Source organism: Engystomops pustulosus, chromosome 8 (assembly GCF_040894005.1).
Source record: "Engystomops pustulosus chromosome 8, aEngPut4.maternal, whole genome shotgun sequence".
Lineage (NCBI taxonomy): Eukaryota > Metazoa > Chordata > Amphibia > Anura > Leptodactylidae > Engystomops > Engystomops pustulosus.
Window position 1 is genome coordinate 72,822,156 of NC_092418.1, and position 23,921 is coordinate 72,846,076.

The 23,921-nt window shown below is 39.1% G+C and overlaps 1 long non-coding RNA gene across 1 annotated transcript; it reads left to right on the top strand.

Moving 5' to 3' along the window:
• The first annotated feature begins 642 nt into the window (after positions 1–642).
• LOC140074634 (uncharacterized) lies at positions 643–18,642 on the top strand. Its single transcript, XR_011849220.1, has 4 exons — positions 643–727; positions 824–897; positions 11,499–11,655; positions 18,505–18,642. It is a non-coding gene; the product is annotated as an uncharacterized lncRNA (long non-coding RNA).
• The last annotated feature ends 5,279 nt before the right edge of the window (positions 18,643–23,921 follow it).

Here is a 23,921-nt window from a genome sequence, read left to right on the forward strand (position 1 = left end):
GGAGAAGCTTATGACAAGTGCAGACACCAAATTAAACATAGATATAATTAAAAACTAGGACACAGCCAATTAAACAAATATATAAAATAATATATATATATATATATATCAATTAAATAAATGTGAAAACAAACATCCACTTATTACAAGGACATACAACTGTCAAAATATGCCAGATAACACTATTCAGAATGCCAATGTAATTCTTCTGAACATTATAATGGGGCTAGAATATATAGATCCACATATGAAGTATAAAACCTCCATGGAGAGCACATTACTTTATTATGAATAAGTATCAACATTTATAATTATCATTTCTATACCCTACACAGAATTAAGCTCAGCAGTATTATAATATTATTAATACCATAAAGTTTCTGGTTTCCAGTGCTGACATGGAGTACAGTAGTATCTGTGTAGTGGTGTAAACTAGGTCAATACAATGAATACACAATAGAAGAAATGCAGCCGAATAGAGAAACTGAGGAAATGCTAAAATGCAGCAAACTTTTGGGTGGTATTTAGCAAATGAATGAGCAGATTGACTGATTTGCTATGGCAGGGAATTTAGAATGGGGTTATGCAAGGTTATCTGGCACCCTGTGATCAGTTGACTGGCTCTTATTTCACAGTGAAAGATATTTCCCAGGGAAGACAGACCCCCAAGGCTATTCTCAGTTGGAAGACCTTCCCCCAGTGGACAAACAACTCTCTATGGACCCTGGTGAGTCCAAGGCAGCCTTCTGCCCTTCTACATAAACCTTAAGATCATGCATTGTAATGCAGTACAACTATTCTATTCTAATGGCTTTATCCTCAGAGCTGCATTGACTCTGACAAACATATGCTAACCAGACATCACCAGGTGATTGAGGAGGGAAAAGCTGCAATACAGTAAGCGCTCTATAGGCTGACTTTAGTGATGTGATGGTGGTGGTTTTTAAAATTTGTTATCCATTGGAACCAAACACAGCACACCTTTCATTTCTTTTAGCACTCTTGAAAAATAATAGTTGTGATGTTCTTGGTTGACATAGGCAACAAAAACAATTTCTCTTTATGACAGTGTCATATGTCCCATTTTGCGCCATATTTAGGAAAGATTTCCCCCATTTTCAAGTTTGTCCCCAGATTTAAAAAAGACCCCTAAGTAATGAATGTGCCTACTTCACTCGTACAAGCTTTGGATGATGTGCTTGCACAGATGTGATGACTAGAGATGAGCGAACATGCTCGTCCGAGCTTGATGCTCGTTCGAGTATTAAGGTACTCGAGACGGCTCGTTGCTCGGACGAGTATTTCCCCTGCTCGAGATTGAGCATTTAATTAAAAAAACACAGTGAAGAACAATGAAGAATAGAATAAAAACAGTGAACACAGTGAACACAGGATCATTTAAGTGAAAAACACAGTGAAGAACACAGTGAAGAATAGATTACAGATGTTCGGCACATCTGCTTACTTGTCGGAAGATACGCGCGGAACGGTGCGAACAAAATAGTATGTGAAGAACAATATATATGTGTGAAGAACACATTGCAGAACACGGTGAGCAGCACAGAGACAACGGGGAGCAGCACAGAGACACCGGGGAGCAGCACAGAGACACCGGGGAGCAGCACGGAGACATGGGGCAGCGGCAGCACGAAGACATGGGGCAGCGGCAGCACGGAGACATCAGGCAGCGGCACGGAGCGGCACGGAGACATGGGGCACGGAGACATGGGCACGGAGAGCAGCGGGGCACGGAGACATGGGGCACGGAGACATGGGCACGGAGAGCAGCGGGGCACGGAGACATGGGGCACGGAGACATGGGGCACGGAGACATGGGCACGGAGAGCAGCGGGGCACGGAGAGCAGCGGGGCACGGAGACATGGGGCACGGAGACATGGGCACGGAGAGCAGCGGGGCACGGAGAGCAGCGGGGCACGGAGACATGGGCACGGAGAGCAGCGGGGCACGGAGAGCAGCGGGGCACGGAGACATGGGGCACGGAGACATGGGGCACGGAGAGCAGCGGGGCACGGAGACATGGGGCACGGAGACATGGGCACGGAGAGCAGCGGGGCACAGAGAGCAGCGGGGCACAGAGAGCAGCGGGGCACAGAGAGCAGCGGGGCACGGAGAGCAGCGGGGCACGGAGACATGGGGCACGGAGACATGGGGCACGGAGACATGGGGCACGGAGACATGGGCACGGAGAGCAGCGGGGCACGGAGAGCAGCGGGGCACGGAGAGCAGCGGGGCACGGAGAGCAGCGGGGCACGGGACAGCGTATCTCCCGACAAGTAAGCAGATGTGCAGAACATCTGTAATCTATTCTTCACTGTGTTTTTCACTTAAATGATCTTGTGTTCACTGTTTTTATTCTATTCCTCACTGTTCTTCACATCTGTTAACTTGTCGGGAGATAATATACGCGCGGAACAGTGAAGAATAGATTGCAGATGTTTGCATACATCTGATCACTTATCAGAAGACATTCTTTTTCAATTAATTAACACATTTTATTCCCGAACCATGGTCCCTTTGAAAAATGCTCGAGTCTCCCATTGACTTCAATGGGGCTCGTTATTCGAGACGAGCACTCGAGCATCTGGAAAAGTTTGTCTCGAATAACGAGCACTCGAGCATTTTAGTGCTCGCTCATCTCTAGTGATGACCTGAGGTGACATAAGAAGGATGTAAAATTAGTTATACCAGTAAGAAAAGGTTCTGTCTTTGAGGAATATTAATTCCTTCGAAACTATTAATTTCTTAGAAACTATCCCCAGAACAAATGGATCAGGGGAAGAGGTGAGAATCCTTATAAACATTACATTGATACCCACAATTGGCTGGTTTGGATTATTTACATCTAAAATGTCTGGGCCTTTTGACCAAACACATAGAGCTAACCCTTCACAAGATCAATCAAATGCTTGTCTGACTTCTTCTCCAAATCACCATGCACATGCAGACAGTGTGCTCACTGCACCGTGACGGGCGTAAAAGACGTCAATAGTGGCCGTGATCTGGCCACAGTTTGTCGAGTCAGATCATTGGCCACAATTTGTCGAGTCAGTTCACAGCTACAAAAACGGTCACGCGCATGTAACCTCAGGAATGTTTTTTGCTGATCATTGTCCAATGTGAAAGGTCCTTCTATCAGCTCATTACTGGCACCTTTACATGAAACAATTATTGGGATCAATTGTTACGTTGAAAGATTCCACATACCTTTAATTATGGTATATCTTTCCTGGGAACAATAGGCAGGACATGTAAACATTTAATATGTAATATCTTTCTACGCCCTCAATAGGCTGAAGGAAGGATAGGTAAAGATCTAATATACAACAGATTATGGATTGATTCCTACAAAATTGGTGTGTTCAGTTATCCTTACTGGAGAGATCTCTCATACGCTGGCATTTCATGCGCCTCAGATACATTCAGACTCATGACTCTTGTTCTTATTACTGGGTTGTGCAGCATAGAACTCAGCCTGGCATAGATTTGCACTATCAGCCCGCAACTGTTTGCCGCTTGCTGCACCCCTTCACGTTCCCTTGGCTTGAATTTCACATAATGTGGAAAATAATCACAATGGCTGGCGGTTTTCAGGGCATTTTGATTATTTTAGGGCTTGTACACTGATAAAGGGGGGTAGGGGATTGGGTTTCTATTCGGTTCCTCTAGGCTTCAGTGGTTCTGTCCAGCCCCTTAGTCTGTGCTATTTACCATAAGCACCTACTCCAGTCCTTCATATATCACAGGAATAACATACAACCCTCGCAGATACTTATATACAAAAATACTTTACTAACAACATACATGTGACAAAGTAACTACATAAAATACAATACAAAATACATAGAGAACACAACTGGACACAAACCTTCTCCTGACCCCTCCCAGACACCGTAATGTGTATGTATATACAATATAATCTAATATATATATCTAATATATCCTGAAGCAGGAATCACATCCAGTACCTGACCATATACATGTACATATAGAGACTCATGCACAATAGCATCTATATATCTACTCCTCCAATACACGTGTAGGGCAGAGATCCACGTGTGAATGGGATACGGCTACAGGTTATACATGTAGTTACACTAATATATATACACTCACTGTAAACACTTAGCTATGTATATATATATGGTAAAACACATAACACCTGGAATATCTATAGGTACACGTATAAAGTCTACTATATTATAATAAGTACTATGTTATAATTACTCTTATAAAGTTATATACATACACAGAAAGCACACACAATATATGACCTGGTTCCTTAGGTAAGTGCTGTACGTCCGGGGGGAGGGGGTCAGGAGCAAGAGACAAAAGAGACTGATTTCTGTTTTTACCATGCTTAAATATCCTTGTGTGTAATCCCTTCCCACCACCTATAACTCCACCCTAAGACCCTCTTAGGATAGACCCCAGTGTGTGCAGGGAATCTCACACCTGGTTCATGGTGGCTTCTTACTGTTCAAAGCCTTTTGATATGTTAATGACCCAATGGCTTCAGTACACACTGACATCTCACCACAGAGTATCAGTGACTGTTATCAGTATATACTGTATCCATTTACACTATATGTAATATATATAATAATAGAGCAGAGGGTCCAGTTATGAATATTATCCCCTGTAACATCTCCCCCTGATGTCAGATGCCTGACACACTATGCTGGAGTCTGCTCTTCTATGTGATGATGTTTGACATAAAATAAAACAAACTAAGTACAAAATAAAGACAAATACAACCAAAAATCACCCTTTCATGTATAGGTGTAAAATAAAAACAGAAAGACATTAAGATTATATTTCATCTAGAGGTCACAGTCCATATGGTCTTGAGTGCACATCACAAGTTCATTTGCATCTTTGGCCCAATCTTTGGATGGATGGTTCCAGCTTTCATGCCATCTTTGTAGAAGAGGGATTGGCTAGTTGCACTTCCTTCAGTAGACAGACACTCACTGCTTCTCTGTGTGTTCCCACCTGGAATGATCAATGGAAGAGGACACTGCATAGAGGAGGAATCCTCAGTGATTGTCACATGATACAGAACACAACCTGCAATACATGTATATACCACTAAGACATTGGTTAGCAAAAAGCAAGCTTTATATACTGTATACCTGGCACCTTCAGATCACACGGTATAAACAAAGGCTGGGAATGTCACTCCTATGGTGCTTCCCCTTTGACCGGCAGCTTAAAAGACCCGCGTCCGACTGAACAGTCTTTGTACCATAATGCGCCTCTGCAGTTCACCATGGTTTTACCCACTCCCTGCAGAATCCCCAATAGCGAGAGCTATGCCCCACGGACTATTGGCTGCGCCGCGGACTTTGCTGGCGAATTACACTGTACGCTCCATAGGTCCTAGAGATAGTTGACCACTTCCTTTCCTGAGACCTATTGCACTTAGACAGGGGCAGGTAATCACCCCTCTACCCGAATTTTAATTACTGAGGTGCCAGAAATTAGGGAGATTATACAACCAATCTTAGTGGATATTATTTTGTAATTGCTTAACATGTTACCAGGTGAATATCCAATCACTGAGAGTAGAGAGTTCTGCGTACCACATTAGCTTAAGAACCATCATATTGCCAAAACAAATATGCAAACATAAAGAAAGGCCAAATTTGTTATTTACGATTAACACCTTTGTCTTTACAGGCAGAGGCCTGACTTCAGGATTGAGCCATAAATGACTGAACAATACACTTCCCTTGCACTTCTGCTCCTCTGAGCTGTTGAAAACAAAAGGACTGGACCTCATTAACACTTGTTACAAACAGACTAGTTACACAGGTTCAGGGACAGTAAACCTCCTCCCTCCCCCCTCTAGGTGATAGAATCTCATCACCAAGCAATGAGAGCTAATGAGGTTTACAATACACATCCTGGCCAATATATGGGGAATCCATGATTTTATTAATTTTGGCCAAGTATATTATGGATCCCCAACCTTAAGCCTATTGCAGCAGATTCCCAGTAGGGCTGTCTGTTGTACAGTTGTGTGGTCCTGCTCCATGTGAAGCCACACATTTGTGCCCCTCATTTTGTGAGACCATCCCCCGTTCATACAGGTTAACCCTTTGTGGACAGAACCTCTTTATATGTCCATACTGTAAACAGTGAAAACACCTAACACCCCCCCACTTCCTCAGTATTTGGCTGGGAGATGCTTTCTTTTGTACATGGGTTCCTTGCAGTCTGGGGTGAATTGCTATCTGTTTCCTGATCTTTATAGACCTTCTATCTTTGAGTAGATCCTGTCTGACCTGTTCTATCACCAGGGCAGCCTCCATGAGTGAAGCTTCTTTTGCTGCATTCAATCTAATTGTGGTATCAAGATATGGAAACTTCTCCACAAACATGCGGATCATGCCTTGTGGGGTTCCTGGACTATGATTCTTAGTCACCTTTCTATACATAACTTCAAACCTCCCACACAGAGACAAGGGCTCATCATAGATGGTTGGTCTGAAGTTAACCAGTATGTCTGGGGTGACATCCAAATGCCCTGTTACCAATTTCATGAGGATGGAAAGTCTGTCTCCCTCATCATGAAATTGGCCATTACTGGGGGCTGCTTTCCCTATGGCCTCATATCTTTGGTAAAGATGTGCTGGTAGCCATAGCTTGAACAGCTCCATGCGATGTTCCATTGGAACAGAAAATTTCTTACAATAACCTTCAAACGTGTCACAGGAAGTGAAAGGATCTAAATTTTCATCATAGCTTGGGATATATTTACATATATTCAACAGATATTGCATCCTCTCCATCTTATGGGAAGATTGTGCTTCCTGTACATTACTGTCACACACATGCAGGTTATGGCTGATCACTGACGTCTCTGAGTTGCCCTCTAATCCTCCATTTATCCCACCAGCAATGCTTGTCCCTCCATCTACTCGACTGCCCAGTAGTCCAGGCCTAGTAACAAGCCGGGGTGTGGAGTGATCTGTAGCAGCCGCAGGTTCAGTCTCATCTCTCCCCCTGTTTGCACTCGAAACACAAACTTGTTTCGTGGGCAAAGACTCTTTGATGGACGTCTGCCTGCTACAGATGATCTCATCCCTTTTTGCTATTTCACATTTCAGGTTGTCAATAATCACCTCAGTATTTGCTGCTTTTTGCTTATATTCGGTTATTTCCATGTATAACTGTATAAACACCTTATCCACATCTGCATAATACTTCTCCTTCTCAGCGACCTGAGACTGCAGCGTGTGCATGCGGCTTTCCCGCTCTTTTATAGCCTTCATTTGCTCTTCCAATTTTGTCTCTAAGCTGCACAGCTGTTTAACCCCTTCCTTACAACAATTGCAATGCAAATCTTCAGGAACCTTTGATCCTTTGTCTCCATCTATCTTCTCCATCTTGCTAATGGCCTCCTCAAATACACACACAAGCTTGGCCATCATATGGAGCCTCTTAGATGTCTGGTTCAGTACACTGCGCTTAGCAATATGCAACTTATCATAGGAACTCGCCTGCTCTACTAGGGATTCCCATAGCAGCTCAATAGATTCCTCTTTCTTAGATAACACTGGGTTAAACGAACTACATTTACTCAACTTTTCAAAAATCACATGTTCCACTTTGCCAGTCATTGTATCCCTGCGATCTGTGTTACTCCTGTACTAAGGACTATACAAAGCAAAGACCCTCACACCCGGGTCACCTCACAAGGGTCTGATAACAGAAAACAACCAGAATCCTAAGAACTGAACTTATATAGATTCACTGCCAATAACCACACTCATACTAGGCCTCAGATGAAACTGTGCTACCTGTCCGAACCTACCCAGTCTAATAACCTAAGTTCACAGTATAACAACAATTTCACCACTATATCCTAATATAGATGGATCATGACATTTGGGCCTGGCTCGCCATTGATAAAGGGGGGTAGGGGATTGGGTTTCTATTCGGTTCCTCTAGGCTTCAGTGGTTCTGTCCAGCCCCTTAGTCTGTGCTATTTACCATAAGCACCTACTCCAGTCCTTCATATATCACAGGAATAACATACAACCCTCGCAGATACTTATATACAAAAATACTTTACTAACAACATACATGTGACAAAGTAACTACATAAAATACAATACAAAATACATAGAGAACACAACTGGACACAAACCTTCTCCTGACCCCTCCCAGACACCGTAATGTGTATGTATATACAATATAATCTAATATATATATCTAATATATCCTGAAGCAGGAATCACATCCAGTACCTGACCATATACATGTACATATAGAGACTCATGCACAATAGCATCTATATATCTACTCCTCCAATACACGTGTAGGGCAGAGATCCACGTGTGAATGGGATACGGCTACAGGTTATACATGTAGTTACACTAATATATATACACTCACTGTAAACACTTAGCTATGTATATATATATGGTAAAACACATAACACCTGGAATATCTATAGGTACACGTATAAAGTCTACTATATTATAATAAGTACTATGTTATAATTACTCTTATAAAGTTATATACATACACAGAAAGCACACACAATATATGACCTGGTTCCTTAGGTAAGTGCTGTACGTCCGGGGGGAGGGGGTCAGGAGCAAGAGACAAAAGAGACTGATTTCTGTTTTTACCATGCTTAAATATCCTTGTGTGTAATCCCTTCCCACCACCTATAACTCCACCCTAAGACCCTCTTAGGATAGACCCCAGTGTGTGCAGGGAATCTCACACCTGGTTCATGGTGGCTTCTTACTGTTCAAAGCCTTTTGATATGTTAATGACCCAATGGCTTCAGTACACACTGACATCTCACCACAGAGTATCAGTGACTGTTATCAGTATATACTGTATCCATTTACACTATATGTAATATATATAATAATAGAGCAGAGGGTCCAGTTATGAATATTATCCCCTGTAACATACACCAATAAATTAGCATATAAATCCTGATAAATGTCTCCCGTGAGCCCTCTCCATGCATCCGCACCTGACGCGCACCGTACTATTGACGCGGGCGTCTTGAAGGGGTTAAATTTGTAGCATGCTACATTTTATACTGTAATATTCCACATGAAATAAAAGGCATAAATAGTTTTATTCCAGCAGAATATAGTCCCAGACACATGACATGCAACAAAGTGCTGTACTAGCTGTATAGCCTAGACATGCTGCTTTATGAGTTATATGCATAATGAGTATTACCATGATACACTGGAACAGAACACAATCCTTAGTTATTTACTTTCTTGTCTACCTGTAAATTAGGAGGAAATTCAGTGTGACATTACAATTTTAGGTGCCTATTTGTAGGATAAACACAGCTGCTGTTTGATCACATTCACCTGCTTATCACAATCTAAATGCAGATCACATAATAAATGAATTGTGTTATCAGGTGTTAAGGTTAATAGGATAATCAATCAAATTATCAGAATGTTAATGTTGATTGATAATCAGTTTAAAAGTTCACTTGTTACTAATAGCCAAGGGGTGGGTAAATGCTGGCTATTGATTGTAAGATATTGTATTCTTTTGATGAATTCTAAGGGAGTATAGCCTAAGTGATATGATGGTAGAGAGCTGCAGAAGTTACCCTAATAAACTACTACCTGATCAGGAGAGTAACACCTCACAAATCTTGTACCGTTAATACCACAGCCGGGTAGTCAGGAATTCATCTTTAAAGTGATATGGAAAGAGATTTATTTTGGAAGCGAGTTCCCCACCTCCAAAACTTTGTGCAACTAATTTGCATATCATTTAAGACTTGATTTCTTTAATTTTTTTTAGACGATACCACCTCGCTCGGATACAAAAGAAACATGATTTGGAAGGTTTTAATCTACTGATAATGGTTTATTATGTTAAATTATGCAAACTGGTTCCTTTTAAGACTAGATTTAGAGCTCCTTTATTTGGCCCATTGATAGGCCCACAACAAGCATCATTTCACTTAAATACCAATTTGATTATCACTTTTTGGCAGGGTAATAATCTGTAATCACAAACGATTTCTGTGTAGGCTGAGATCAGCCTACAATATATTTCCTGTATTGTTGCTGAATCTTCCCTTTGTCTATTTAGCAATTATCAGGAACCAGCATTCTCAGGGCACTGCTGTATACTGCTGCAATTGTTTGCGGACAGGCCTAATCCTGCCAATCACAATCCTCATGAATACATATTTGTTCGATTATTGGCTCGTTTAGACAAGGGCTAACTTGCAGGGAAATGGTTAGAAACTGAAGTTCTGAGAAATAGTAATTTCTTATTATGGCTTATTTCTTTGCTGTGTTAATAAGCAGCAATAACCACTGTAGTGTGTAGATAAGTTGCAATATTTTAATTACTATAACTTACCATATTTTTCGGACTATAAGGTGCACAAAAATCCTTTGATTTTCTTAGAAATCAAAGGTGCGCCCTATAGTCCAGTGCGCCTTATATATAAACCATACTTACAGACAACAGCACAGTGCACAGGTCTGCCACCTGCTGGTCATTCATCCTTATAATAATATATTGCGCCTTATAATCGGGTGCACCTTATGTATGAACCTAGATGTTTTAGCAGGCATTTATTGATGGTGCGCCTTATAATTGGGTGCGCCTTATAGTCCGAAAAATAATATGTAGTCTGCATACATATCTTTCAGAACTCCAAATTGAAACTATTCATTTCACCCCAATATCTGCCTTATTGGGTTGAAATCTGCCAATGAAAGAGTCATAAGGCCCCTTACATTAGATGGAAAGCCAAATTCTGCTAAAAGTAGCAGATTCTTGAGTGTTTAGCATCCTCACAACCCAGCACTCCAACATGATTTTCATATTGCCTTTCCAGCTGAGCTAAATATTGGATCTACAAAGTAGAAAAAAAAACAGTCACATGTGAAATTTGGAGATTTGCACTTACCTATATATTTAGTATGAGAGGGACATAACAGAGCTTAGTTAATAACCAAATGTACATGTGAAATGAGGTCATGAATGTTTTACAAATGTTTTTATTTTACGCATTAATTCCAAAAGAATACAGACCAAATATTATGTATTCAGCTCACCATACGTTGGGAGTATTTCAGTGTGAAGAGGTCCTTGCTAGCACGTAGAGGTAGTTGAGCTGTTCCATGTGAAGCAAATGAAAACAATTTGGATTGTTCCGGCACAGGACAGAATCCTAATTGTTTATACAGTGATATGAACTGGTAAGTAGTACTGTAGGCTTGTGTTTCTTTCTTTATAGTAATATACTCTTAGTCGAAAGACCTATTAGCCCTTATTAAATATAAACCACACAAGAAACCTGGAATGTAGCGTCTTTGCTGGGTTATTGTAAGATTAAGTTTTCTTCCATATCTGTTAATTTGCAATATAGATATCAGTTTCTCTTAAGAATGTGAAAGGTCAGCGGACAGCTGTAACGGATAGGATAGCCCAGTTTTTCTCCTTTTTCTTACAGATCTGGGGTACAAGGGAGATATAATGACTTGCTTGGGGTCGTATATATTTCCTGCCTGCTGTACAAAGCCAACCATGGAGTGCACACACACAAAAGACCAACTCAAAGAAGAAAAAACTATGTGATACCAGAGGTCATTTTTACTCATGGCTAAAAGGTATTTACCGCTTGCACTGCTTTTTTGCTTAACCCCTTCAGGACTGCTCTACGGCTATATATGTCCCATTTCCACATACACTGTGCAGAAAGGACTTTTATAAACGTCATGACAGTGGCCATCTTCAAACGGCTATATCAGTTCTGTCATATTAAACAATTACCCCCTTTAATATGAATATGGATTGTGTATGGATGCTGCACAGAAAATGAGACGTACACTCTTAAAGCTGTAGTAAAAAAAATTAGATTTTTATATACAGCTGTCTATTTCTGAGATTTCAACTGTAACTTTAAGAGTGGGTATCTCGGTTCTGTGAAGCATCCATATATAATTTTTAGGACAGATTCTCCTGTTTAATATAACACCAGATTTGTGTTTATGTGCCAGGCTTTAGGTTTGCTGAATTCAGAAAGCATGATGAGCTGCAGAAAAGACTTACAGTTTGCAGAATTGCATAAGTACATGCACCCTCTGCATCTGTACCTGAATTAGGGGAAAGGGTGATGGAATGATGCTGTACATAGTTATAACATGTTTTGGTAAAAATGTATTCAGTTTAACAATACAATATTTTGTCATTAATTGTAAAAATGACAAAAAGCTTATTTTTACACATTTGTAGTCATTTATTGGCTAATTTTATAAGGAATAAAAATATGTAATTAATAAAACTATACTATAAAGTTAAAGTCTCACATGCCATGAAAAAAACAAAGTAAAAATCATTTTGATATCTAAAGCTTTTCCAAAGATATCTTCATTTAAAGAAATGCATAACAAAATTGCAAAAAATTGACCTGGACATTGAGACATCAAAGATCTTCAGTCATGAAAGGGTTAAAGGGTTCAACTAAAGCCCTTAGAGGGGTATTACCATTTGGACATACATATGTACTTTAATTGTAGAAAAATGGTGATCCTTTATTCCATCAAACCGCAACGTTTTGGTGCTACTCCGCACCCTTCTCAAGCAATTGTTGGAGTGCTGCCTCTTCACTATTTATATCGGGGACCCTTGCCAAGGGATCATCGGCTACTGCATATATTTCTTTAATTAGAGGTTATTAAAAATAATTACCTGTGTTAAGTTCATTTCCCATAAATGTAGCCATGTTGCCCTTTAGAAATAAAATACCGTAGTTGACCTTGAATATCACCTCCTCCGCAGTCTGGTAGTGGGGTCCACGGAAGTGCTATTGAGCCCTGTCTGGACACCTGGATTCAGCCCTAATTATTATGGGATGTCTTTGGGACATGCAGTTACTACCAGATTTTTCATTTGCAAAAACAATTTGTTTATTTGTGCAATCACTCCAACAGAGGTGGTCGTATCCAAGGACAACTATGGGAAATTATGTTTTAACATCCAATTGAATAAATGTATGTATATGGCAGGTGAATTAAACTAGGTGTCAATGCTCAGATGAGAATACCCCTTTAAAGTTTCAACTCATTCATTTATTTAATGACCTATTAAGTCTGACATCAATTTATTTCCTTTTGAAGGTGCAGCTATATTAGACATATTAGATATAGACATATATGTGCTTAAAGGGTTTTTCCAATTTCCCTTAAAGTTGGACCAGTGGCTGGAAATTGAATTAAAAAAAATAACCTACTTAACGTTTTTTGTTTTCAGGTCACCACTGCGTCTGAATCAACCCTAAGTAGTAATTTTTTTGTACCATTTTAGACAGTTATTGGTGACCTGAAACATATAAAACACCACCTTTTCTAGTCTGGCGTGGACCACAAAATAGAAGTGAACTTGCTGCCAGCAATGAAAGGAATCATGTGAAAAGGTAAGTTATGTTTTGTGTTTTTATCCTCAATTTCCAGGCCTTCATTTAACCTTTAAGAAGGTCAGATTACCCTATTTTGTGTTATACAATCCGAATAGAAAGAGAGTAGCAGGAACTAAGATATGATCAGTCCCCGGGTTACTTACATAATAGGGTCCGGAGGTTTGTTCTTAAGTTGAATTTGTATGTAAGTCAAAACTGTATATTTTATAATTGTAGATCCAGACAAAAAAAATTTGGCTCCAGTGACAATTTAGTTTAAACAATTTTTGCTGTAATGGGACCAAGGATTATTAATAAAGCTTCATTACTGACACCTTACAGCTGATCATTGCAGTATGGGACTATAGTAAAGTATCCAGAGAGCTTCACCAGAGGTCAGAGGGGTCTGTCTGTAACTATGGGTTGTCTGTAAGTCGGGTGTCCTTAAGTAGGGGACCGCCTGTATACTGTATATTTAGGCAAATTTAAAGATCAAATATATAATTACAGTACACTCACTTGCAATCTTTACGTTGGGCAAAATACTGTAGGTGGCTTTTAAATAGCTGCATTAGTTGGTTCAAACAATGCCAATGCCAATAGTACTGAGATTAGGCAACTTCCTAATGTAGAGGACTTTGATTCATCGGCAGATGTTAATTACAATTTTTGACTACCTTGGTAAAACTTAACAAAATGTGTGTGGTATAACCTTCAGTTAGGTGAAAAAGTAAAATAAAATAGTATTTGAGTTTATGGAATTTGATGTCAAGTAGAACAATGGGTTTCTATAGGGTTTGAAATTCCTATTCTAAGAGCTTAGCTGGAGTGTGACGGTTTGCACCTGCCAACAGACACATATGAGAATTTTCATTTTGGCATCAAAACTTTCTTTAAGGAATAACTAAATAGTCCATTATAAAAGATAAAAAATTTAATCTTGTGATGTCATATAAGCTCATATGTAGATATCCTAAATAGCACGAACTGTGCTGCAAGCGGTGGGATGTAGAGCTCTATTACATTTTTGGCAGTGATCTACGAACATAATGTCCCAATGATGCAATTTCAAAATAAAAAAGGACTTGTGCAATGAAAACTCCCCAGCCCTCATTAGGGATGTAATTTACTGTGCTGGTAAATTAATGTAAATCTATCCTGTTACACATGTCCCCAGTAGAGCTTAAGTCAAGGTAATATCAGGACATATTATTGTACATATGGGAAAAATGTACAGACAGACATGTATTCAACCTATTGAGTGACTGGCGGATTTGGAAGGAACATCTTCTTTTCGTTTTGAGATAAATTGACTGAAAGCTTTATTTAATTTATTTTATGTGCTATAAAATATGCTGCTAAGCCAGTAAACATATTGGTAAACACAATACCAAAATTTTTTTGTCTGTTATAGGTGTTATGCAGAGTCAGGAAAAGAACTGGTGAAACAAAAAACAGTAGGCCCTGAGACCAAACCTCCTTCCTAGCTGCCCCTGTCTAATTACCCTACCTACCTTCAGGGGTAGGAGACAACTGGTCAACGTTCCCTTCCTCCGCCAAAGTGCAAACACGGAGACATGGATTATACAATACAAACAGATCTGGATAGTCACCAAATACAGGTCAGAACCAAGAGGCAGTACAAAATCACTAGGCAAACTGGTAAACAGAGAATCAGGGAAGTAGCAGGCAAAGAACAACAGACAGACAACAGACAGGGCAGCAATGACATTGGGGAGATAGAGGAGATAGTATGTCACTGTTAGTTAACCAGAGCAGATTTCACTGGAGACAGGATTCTGGCAATGGTAAAATCTTAGGAAACACAGAGCTGAGACCTATGTCCACTCCTTAGGATCACAAACCTTCCAATTAACCACATACTGGACAGAATTCTGAACCATATGAGAATACTGAATTTTCTCCTCTTTAAATTCCAGTTTAACCAGGATCAGAACTGGGTCTGGAGGGTTAGACAACTTCAACAGAGGGGGAACATACTTTTTCAAAAGGGATTTGTGAAAAATGTGAAAACGGAATGTACTAGGCAGCTGTTAACTGAAGGACACTGGATTAATTATGTCACCTATAGGATATGGACCTATGTAACATGGAGTGAATTTCCCCAGACAGAACCTTGAGGTTCTCGGTAGACAACCGCACCCGCTCCCCCCAAACATACTCTAGACCAGGAGAACATTTTCTTTTACCTGACCTTGTTGTCTGTCATTTTGGTGGTTAGATTACCAGAATCTAGGTCCCTGCAAGATAAAAATTTAGGGTTAAACCCGTAGTTACAGAACTATAGTGATATATTTGTTAATGAGTTTACTGTATTCAAAGCTAATTTAGGGGGGGGGGTCCATTTCTCCTAAACATTTGTTAAAACTTAAAGATTGCTCCAGTGTTAGGTTGAGTCTTTGTCTGTCCATTGGTTTCTGGATGAAGTGTGGATGACAATGACAGAGAGATTCTCAAACACCCACAAAACTCTCTCCAGAACCTACAGACAAACTATATCCCAGATGAGAGACAATATTTTCTTTGATGCCATGAAAGCATGGCATCAAAGAAAAAATAATGCAGATTTTTCCCTCAAAATTTGGCAAGTCGGTAATTACATCCATAGAGAAGTGAGTCCAGGGTTTTTATGGTAGAGGAAGAGGGTGGAGGAACCCCTCCGGTAACCTTTGAGGCTTTTTCATCCTGGTACATACTCACATGCTGCTAAAAAGTATTTACATTGTATGAGCATGAGGGCCACCAGTAAGACCTAGCCATTAGGTATTTGGTACCAGCAATACAGAACAACAAATAAAGTTTTTAATAAACTTGCAGTAGTAGTTAGAGATGCCCAAAAAACATTGAAGGGCTTTAACGTTAGTTGCGTGTTCCCAGCTCTCTATATTCATGGCTTTGAGTGAGTCCAAAGATTTATAGGGGATGATGTAACCCATGTGATTTTTTGAAGTCAAAACATTTGAACATTTTAGCATACAATAAGTTAAGACATAATCTTAATAGTACATTTCTAACATTTCAATATGAGGAAAATATAAGAATGCAGTCTTCCACTTAACCCCTTCTATGATCCGTATCAGATGGTGGACACCCACTAACTGAATAAACAAATCAGGATTCAAGGGATGTAGATATTGTTTTTAATCATGATGTTATTAAAGTCAAGATAAAGTCAATACATATTCTGGGTCCATCATCCTTCTTTTCTACAAAAATGAAACCTGCGCCATAGGAAAGTTAGGAGGGCAAATGTTTCCCTTCTCAAGTCTGTCCTGAATGTATTCTTGCATACCCGCACATTCTTGGGAAAGCAAATTGAATATCCTTCCCTTGGGATACATAGACCTCGGGAGGAGATCAATTCCACTGTTGAAAGGCCTCTGCGGGGCCTAAGATAGGTGAATTATTTTAACTTGGACAAAGGAGTTGTAAATCTGTTTTTATAGAGAAACAGTTACCTAATTACATAAAGAGAAAGTTGAAAAACAGATAGGTCCTAAATATCTGATAAAGAGGAATGTATAAAACTCCATGAAGTGAAGGCACATTCCTTGTGTTTTGCTGTTGCCTTAGCCCTGGACAAAAACAGTCGTAGGGTCTCTGTTTTTAGTGGCTGCGCAAAATAAAATACCTTACCCCATCTTCAGACGTTTATAACCAAGTTTACTGAAAAATATGCCTTGGGCTGTCACTTAAGGAATTAAAGAAAGGGTATGCCATCTTCTAAGAGGCAAAGAGATGTATTGTTCTGGGTCTTAACAGTGGGGTAGGAGAGAAGTGGAGAAAGGGGACAATAAATCACTGTAATGTAACATGGCTGGATGCTTCTGAAGATCTACATTTAAAAACACAAGTCAGAATATAATGGGATCAGCTGTCTTCAGGCATTTGGCTTGTTTTGTAGCAGTTTTCTGTACAATAGCCTGCAGTTCAGCAAATGCATGGTCAACTGTGTAAATAGCAAATAAATAATGGGGATTTCTTACTATGGGAATTCATCCTGACAGCAGGATCAACATTTTGACATCTCTAATGGAATGAAATATATACAAAAACGCCTTTCTGAGTAATGACACGTATCCTCTATTTGGAAATTTGCTAAATTTCCTAATTCTGTAGGTGTCTTCTCAGCCATAAAAATGATGTTACACAGGAAGAATGTAGCTCCTGTCATCCCGTTATAAATTTCTAGTTCTATAATCTATTCTTTCTGTGTAAAAATGAAAAGTAAATTGGATCAAGATTTTGTGATTTCTTTTATTTAAAATAAAACACCAATAAAAAGACTATTTAATAAAAAGAATATTTCACAAATGTTCCCTTCCGTCACACAATTTTAAAATATACAATATATGTAGCAATAGCGATAAGAGTGTAAAGCGTTTTTTCTACACAAGAAGGATTGTCTCGTAAGAAATTACCTTTACTCCAAATTTCAGAACTGGCATTCTGAGGTTCTGTTTCTTGCCTGATTTTCTTATTTTAAGAAGCAGGTTGAAGCAGAGAATTTACTTTTATTTTGTACCTATTACTGTCTTGCATGTATCCAATGTTGGGTACATAGTAAGCTTTCAAAGAATACAGAGAATGGGCATATCAGCCTATTTGGCTACGTATTTAATACATGGTTCCTTCTTTTCACATGCACAGATAAGCAAAAACTGTCCCCTACTTTACCAAGAATTGTGATTTTATGATCCACCATTGGGATAGTATGTCCATTTTGATTTTTTTAGTTCGGGGTATCTTTGTTCTTGGACCACATGGGAGAATGGTGCGCCAGATATATTGAGAGGCTCTGGGCTCCTTATGTACATGATGGTGGGAGGCTGCGCTGGTGGACAATTTAATGTTTATAACTCAAAACACAGTTTTAGTAAATATCTCCTATATTTCTGTTAAATACAGCTATTCAAAAAGGATACTGACCACCAAGCATCTCGGGAAAAGAGTTGACTCTTTTCTTTAGAGTTATAACTACGGATAAGGCACCACTGTCAGACTTATCACTTATTTATTATTTCTCACTGTTTTTACATAGATACCGCAAAGAAAGTTGATGAAAAATATTTTAAATAATCTATAAAATCCCACCCAAGATGAAGATCAGAGTCTCAGTGAGGACTACAAAATGTACAATCACATTGCAATCCCTGCTAACTAAATATTGCTTGGTGTGAGTCTGGATAAATTAAATTTCATGGTGTTATTAGTTTAGAGTGGTCTAATATATCTAGATATTTTTGAAATGTAAATGTTTCTATAGCCAAAGAATTTTGGAATTAGTGCAAACATGATAGATTCCATAAATAATAGTGAAACATTAACATCCTAGAACTTCTCAGTTAGCCTGCCAATAGACATATTTTACACCCAATGGAAACTTTAGGGAAATTCTCTTTAAAAGGAAGATAAAAGTAAAGCAAAATAATCTAGGAAGTGTTCCATTTATCTATTTTCCCTATAGGGATTATTTATTTCATATTAATGGAATGTTTGCACCTATATAGACAAAACCTACCAAGTTAAATTATATCTGTGTACTGATTGACAGAAAACCTGTAGCAGCACTCCAATAGTAAATGCACCAGAAGGGTTCCTACCCCTGATAGACTACCATTAGGTAATCCAGGCACACTTTAAATGAATTATACAAAAATTTTATTGTTTATATGGCAAACAAAAATTTCTGTGCAACGTTTCGGTAATATCTCGCCTTTGTCAAGCACAAACATCGCTACACATGGAGAAAAGGAGAAAGTGGATGTCAGAGTAATTGGAGTCAGTGCTCTGCAATGTGTATGAATCGCGCTGAATTCTGGTGATGGTGCATTTTGAGGAAACTCGGAACCTGGAGGTGCTTGTCAGAGACCCATGTCTGCTCCTCAGGATCATTCCCTTTCCAATGAACCAGATTGTGGATGTTGTTCTCTACAAAACAGGAATGAAGAAACACTGGACCATAATTAGAGAAGGCATATTAGAAACTGGTAACAACTGAGGCACCTTTGACATAGTACATACCTAGCATGCTTCTACAAAATCATGAAAATTATCTGCCCATTAAGGCCACCAGTAAGACCTACCCAGTAGGCTTTTGGTATCAGCAATACCAGAGTGTCTTGTCAACACAGAGCAAAGAATTTCTCCTAGCACCCAAAGGCGAAGATTGAGGGGTACAAACAATTTATCCACAAAAATGTTTCTGGGTGTTAGATTTTGAAAGTAAACAATGGAAGTAGCAAGATCAAAATTTAAGATATCAAGTGTGACACTAGGGGACAAATTTCTTTTAGGAGTACCCTTAGAGGCATTGCTGGTACCAAGGCAATGAGATTGAGAATCTGACTTAATCAGCCCATTATCAATGGGTCTAGGGGGTCTAAACCCACCATCATTCTTTTCCATGAAGGAGAAGAATGCCCAAATGGAGGATTGGAAAAATCTGGATAATCTTTCACATAGGATTATGCACTGATTGAGACAAACATAAGACCCCCTTCTTTGGGTATTTAGACCTTGGGAGAGTATCAATGTCACGTCCATTTGACATTCAGACAGAAACAATGAAGTACAGTGGGAAGAACAATTTGGGCTCTATTTAACTATTTCTCCTGTACTTTAATTCAGGCCCGGATTATGCATTTCTAACCACGGAAGACCCAAAATGATATCAGTGGACAATTTTTTTTTATTAAAAATACAACAAAATCTGAATGATTGAGGCAATTTGTAAGGATAACTGAGGGGTTTTGAATTCAATGGTGTAGAATATACTCCGGTAACCAGGAGGATACATATGCACTAAATCCAGTCCCAGAGATGAAGCAAATGCAAAATCAATAAAGTTAGAGCCAAGTAATCTGGATGACCCTATTAGGACTTATACTTACCCTGTTAAAGTTTAGTGGCCACCCCTTTTAAGTATCAGAAATAATTAAATTTTATATTACATTATTATGCTTTAACTTTGAAATCTTCATTTATACTTATTATTGTAGAACAGATGGAAATAAACTATGCACATAAGAAATCCCCCTGTTCGATCTTAAATGTGGTCATTTAGTCAATTATTATTATCTATATACGGCTTACACTACCTAGTTCTGGTCTAAGAATGGCCAAACCTATCTGAGTAGACCAACCATCTAATGAGTAGGAGACCTTCTGACTCCTCCCAAATGTCAACGGTGATGGTATAGGCATGTTGGATTTCAACATACCAAGTGCTTTCTCTTAAGGGAGATAAACTACTCCATGGGGGATTCAGGAAAACATTTTTTTTAAGTTTGTCTTGTGTGTGGCCAACCTAGGGTTTTATGTTGCCTCTGAATTTATGGAATAAAACTGCAGAGGTACCATTAAACTGACCACATATAACACTTCTGCTAATATGCATTCTTGGTTGGGCAAACATCCATAAGAATTCCTATGAATGGAGAGCCGTTGATGGACATCAATAGCATTGTTTATCTCACAGAGGTACAATAGGATCAGCGATGAAAATCAAACTTGACGGATTATCCGCCCTGATAATCCCCCCAAGAGCAGGTACCTTATGGTATTTGGCTTCCCCTACACACCCTAGAGTCTCCCAACAAAAACAACAGAATTTCTGTTGTGCATTTCTGTCCATGCTGTCATTATTGGTTTGCTTTAGTTTCTATTTTACTTTAGTTATCTTTGTATTTGGCCAATTAGCACTTGTTTAGAGTGGTTCAATATTTTACAACAATAGAGATTAGGAAGACAATGGCTGGGCATAGCACTGATTTGCAAGACAGTGGCCACTCATGAAAACCCACACACCTCATTATCATCAATGAATATTCACCAAGAAGCAAACTGCTCTACTTAATGAGGCCATTCACACAAAAACATCATCCAACATTTTTTGTTTCATAGTTTTCAGTGAAAGTGTCTAAAATATGAGAAGGGGCGATCTCTGATGAGACAGAAACAGCATTGAGACACAGTAATGTTCAAGAGAGTTCACAAACCCAAAACACTAAGGTGGAAATTGGGTCTTATCATGGTAATATTAAGCTTCAACTCTTAAACGGTTTGGAAGGATCTGAGATCTTTCTTTTAGATTTCTCTGTAACTATTTTGCATTTCTATCAAAATTAATTTGTAGGAGTATTTTTGTTTACCAGACACTGTTTTGGCAGTTTTTGTCATATTTTATTATATTCTATTATTTTCTGGGGATCTATGGCCACATTCACACAAGGCGGCTGCTTTGGGTTTCCAAACATGGTTGTTTGATATTGCTCTGCTATTCCTTGTCAAGATTGCCTTGCCCTTAAGTTTTCCCTTAGTTAAGATGGTGGATTGTGTCTCAACCGGATGACATCTTACTTTCTGTTTGATATAAATTTCCTGTCCTGCTCATTAGACTTTTATTGAGTATTGTATTTCAGCTACTAAGAAGCTGAACTAAGAAGAGGCGGCTCTTCTAGCTCCTGAACGGGTCCCTATTAAATATATAATAGGGAGCCGCATGCCAGTCAATCACCTCACACCACTCCATTTTTAACCCGATTGTATCAGGTTAAAGGGGGTGTGGTGAGACCGTTAGGGGCCGGGTTAAGTGCGCCATCGGCCATCGGCTCACTGACAAGAGCCGGCTCCCGTAGTTTACGAACACGTTCATGAATGACACAACACTAGTTTCAGCTCCTGCACGTAAAGTCCTCTCGCTCAGAACTTCTCTGGATTGTTCCTTCATCCTGCTATTTCCCCTTCTGCACTACTGCTCCCAGATTGCTCGCTTAGCTCTTGCACGTTTGCTGTGGTATTACTGCTCCCAGCCAGCACGTCTACATTCCTGATACCTCCAGTGTCCTCTCTAGGCCCTGCCATTGGATTCCAGCTTAATACCACTAGTATTGTGACAGGGATGCAAATGCAATATTGCTTCAATAAGTGATTGTAGGAGGAATCCATACATTGTGGGGCAGATTTATCAAGCAGTCTGAAAGTCAGAATATTTCCAGTTGCCCATGGCAACCAATCACAGCTCAGCTTTCATTTCACCAGTGCTCATGAATATTTTAAAGGGGAGCTGTGATTGGTTGCCATGGGCAATTGGAAATATTCTGATTTTCAGACTGCTTGATAAATCTGCCCCAAAGTTTGGAAATGCAATGCAAAGGCCTTCTAATTTATTAAATAGTAATAATTAGAATATTAAATAGTAATCATTTTTTCAACAATTTCACTGCATTCGGAATTTTTTTTCCACTTCCCAGTACACGGCAGGGAGTATTAAATACCATCACTATGAAGTGCAATTTGTTACGCAAAAAACAAGGATGGGAGTGATGGGAGCTGAACATTGAAGGATGGGAGTGAAAAATAGATACTCAAATACTTAAAAACAAAATATTCTACTAATTAGAGAAATCATAACAAAAGTTGAGTTTGTGGATTAAAAGAAGAACGTGACAAGGCCATTACTTCTTCAGCTAAATAAATAGGACTCTTGGTTAATGTTTTTTGTATGTTGGTTTTTCTGTCGATAATATTTATTGACTGGTAAATTTATAGCAGACCAAACCTTTAGTCTTTCTACTTTTCACTGTGTAATAATAATTGAAAAGTTGTTTGCATATTAAGGTTTCCTCTTCACATGACAATGTACTTTTACAGCTTTGTCCCCTAAGATCCGGTTAACAAAATGTTTTAAATTTTTTTTTACCATAATTTGTGCAGACTCTTAGGTTACCTTCTGCTTTCTGTGTCCTACTCCTTCTATTACTGAGGAAATTACTTCTATGAATACTTTACATGTGACCCGCTATATTGTTGCTATATTATTTGATCAGCTTTTAACCAGGCTATCAGTTTTTGAGTTGTCAAATTGAGAGACATTAGTGTTATAGTTACAGTACAATTTTTCTATACCAGAGCTCTTCTTCACTTTCAACCATTCATGACAGAAGGACACAATGTTTGTCTCCCTCTCCATACCCTTACCATGACCTTTGGGTAAATTCTCCTATTCCTTGTATTCTAACAAAGCCCCTGGAGTGGGGGGTCCTACACAGGTTTTCACCACCTAATAACCTAAAAGTCCCCTCCTCTGTTTCCATAGCATCTACACTTTTTAGCTCTGTACTGGTATGGCCTCCATTAACATGCTATTATTGCTATGATGTCAGGTGCCACTACCTACATATCTGTTCATACATCTGATGTATCCCTGTGCATTAACTAAAGCATGAGCATGCTAACTTAATCCTACAAGCTTATTGGTGTATCGTACAAGATGACGTAAATGAAACATTAAAATATAATGAACTGTTCGCTGTGCATAGTCAGACAAACCCATACTTTTTATATATGGCCCACTTCACATCTATATTATGTCCTAGTTCACATCTGTGCTATTATTTAGAATCTCCTCCTCCAAGCATAATAGAAACATTACTTATGTAGTATATTTATTGTATA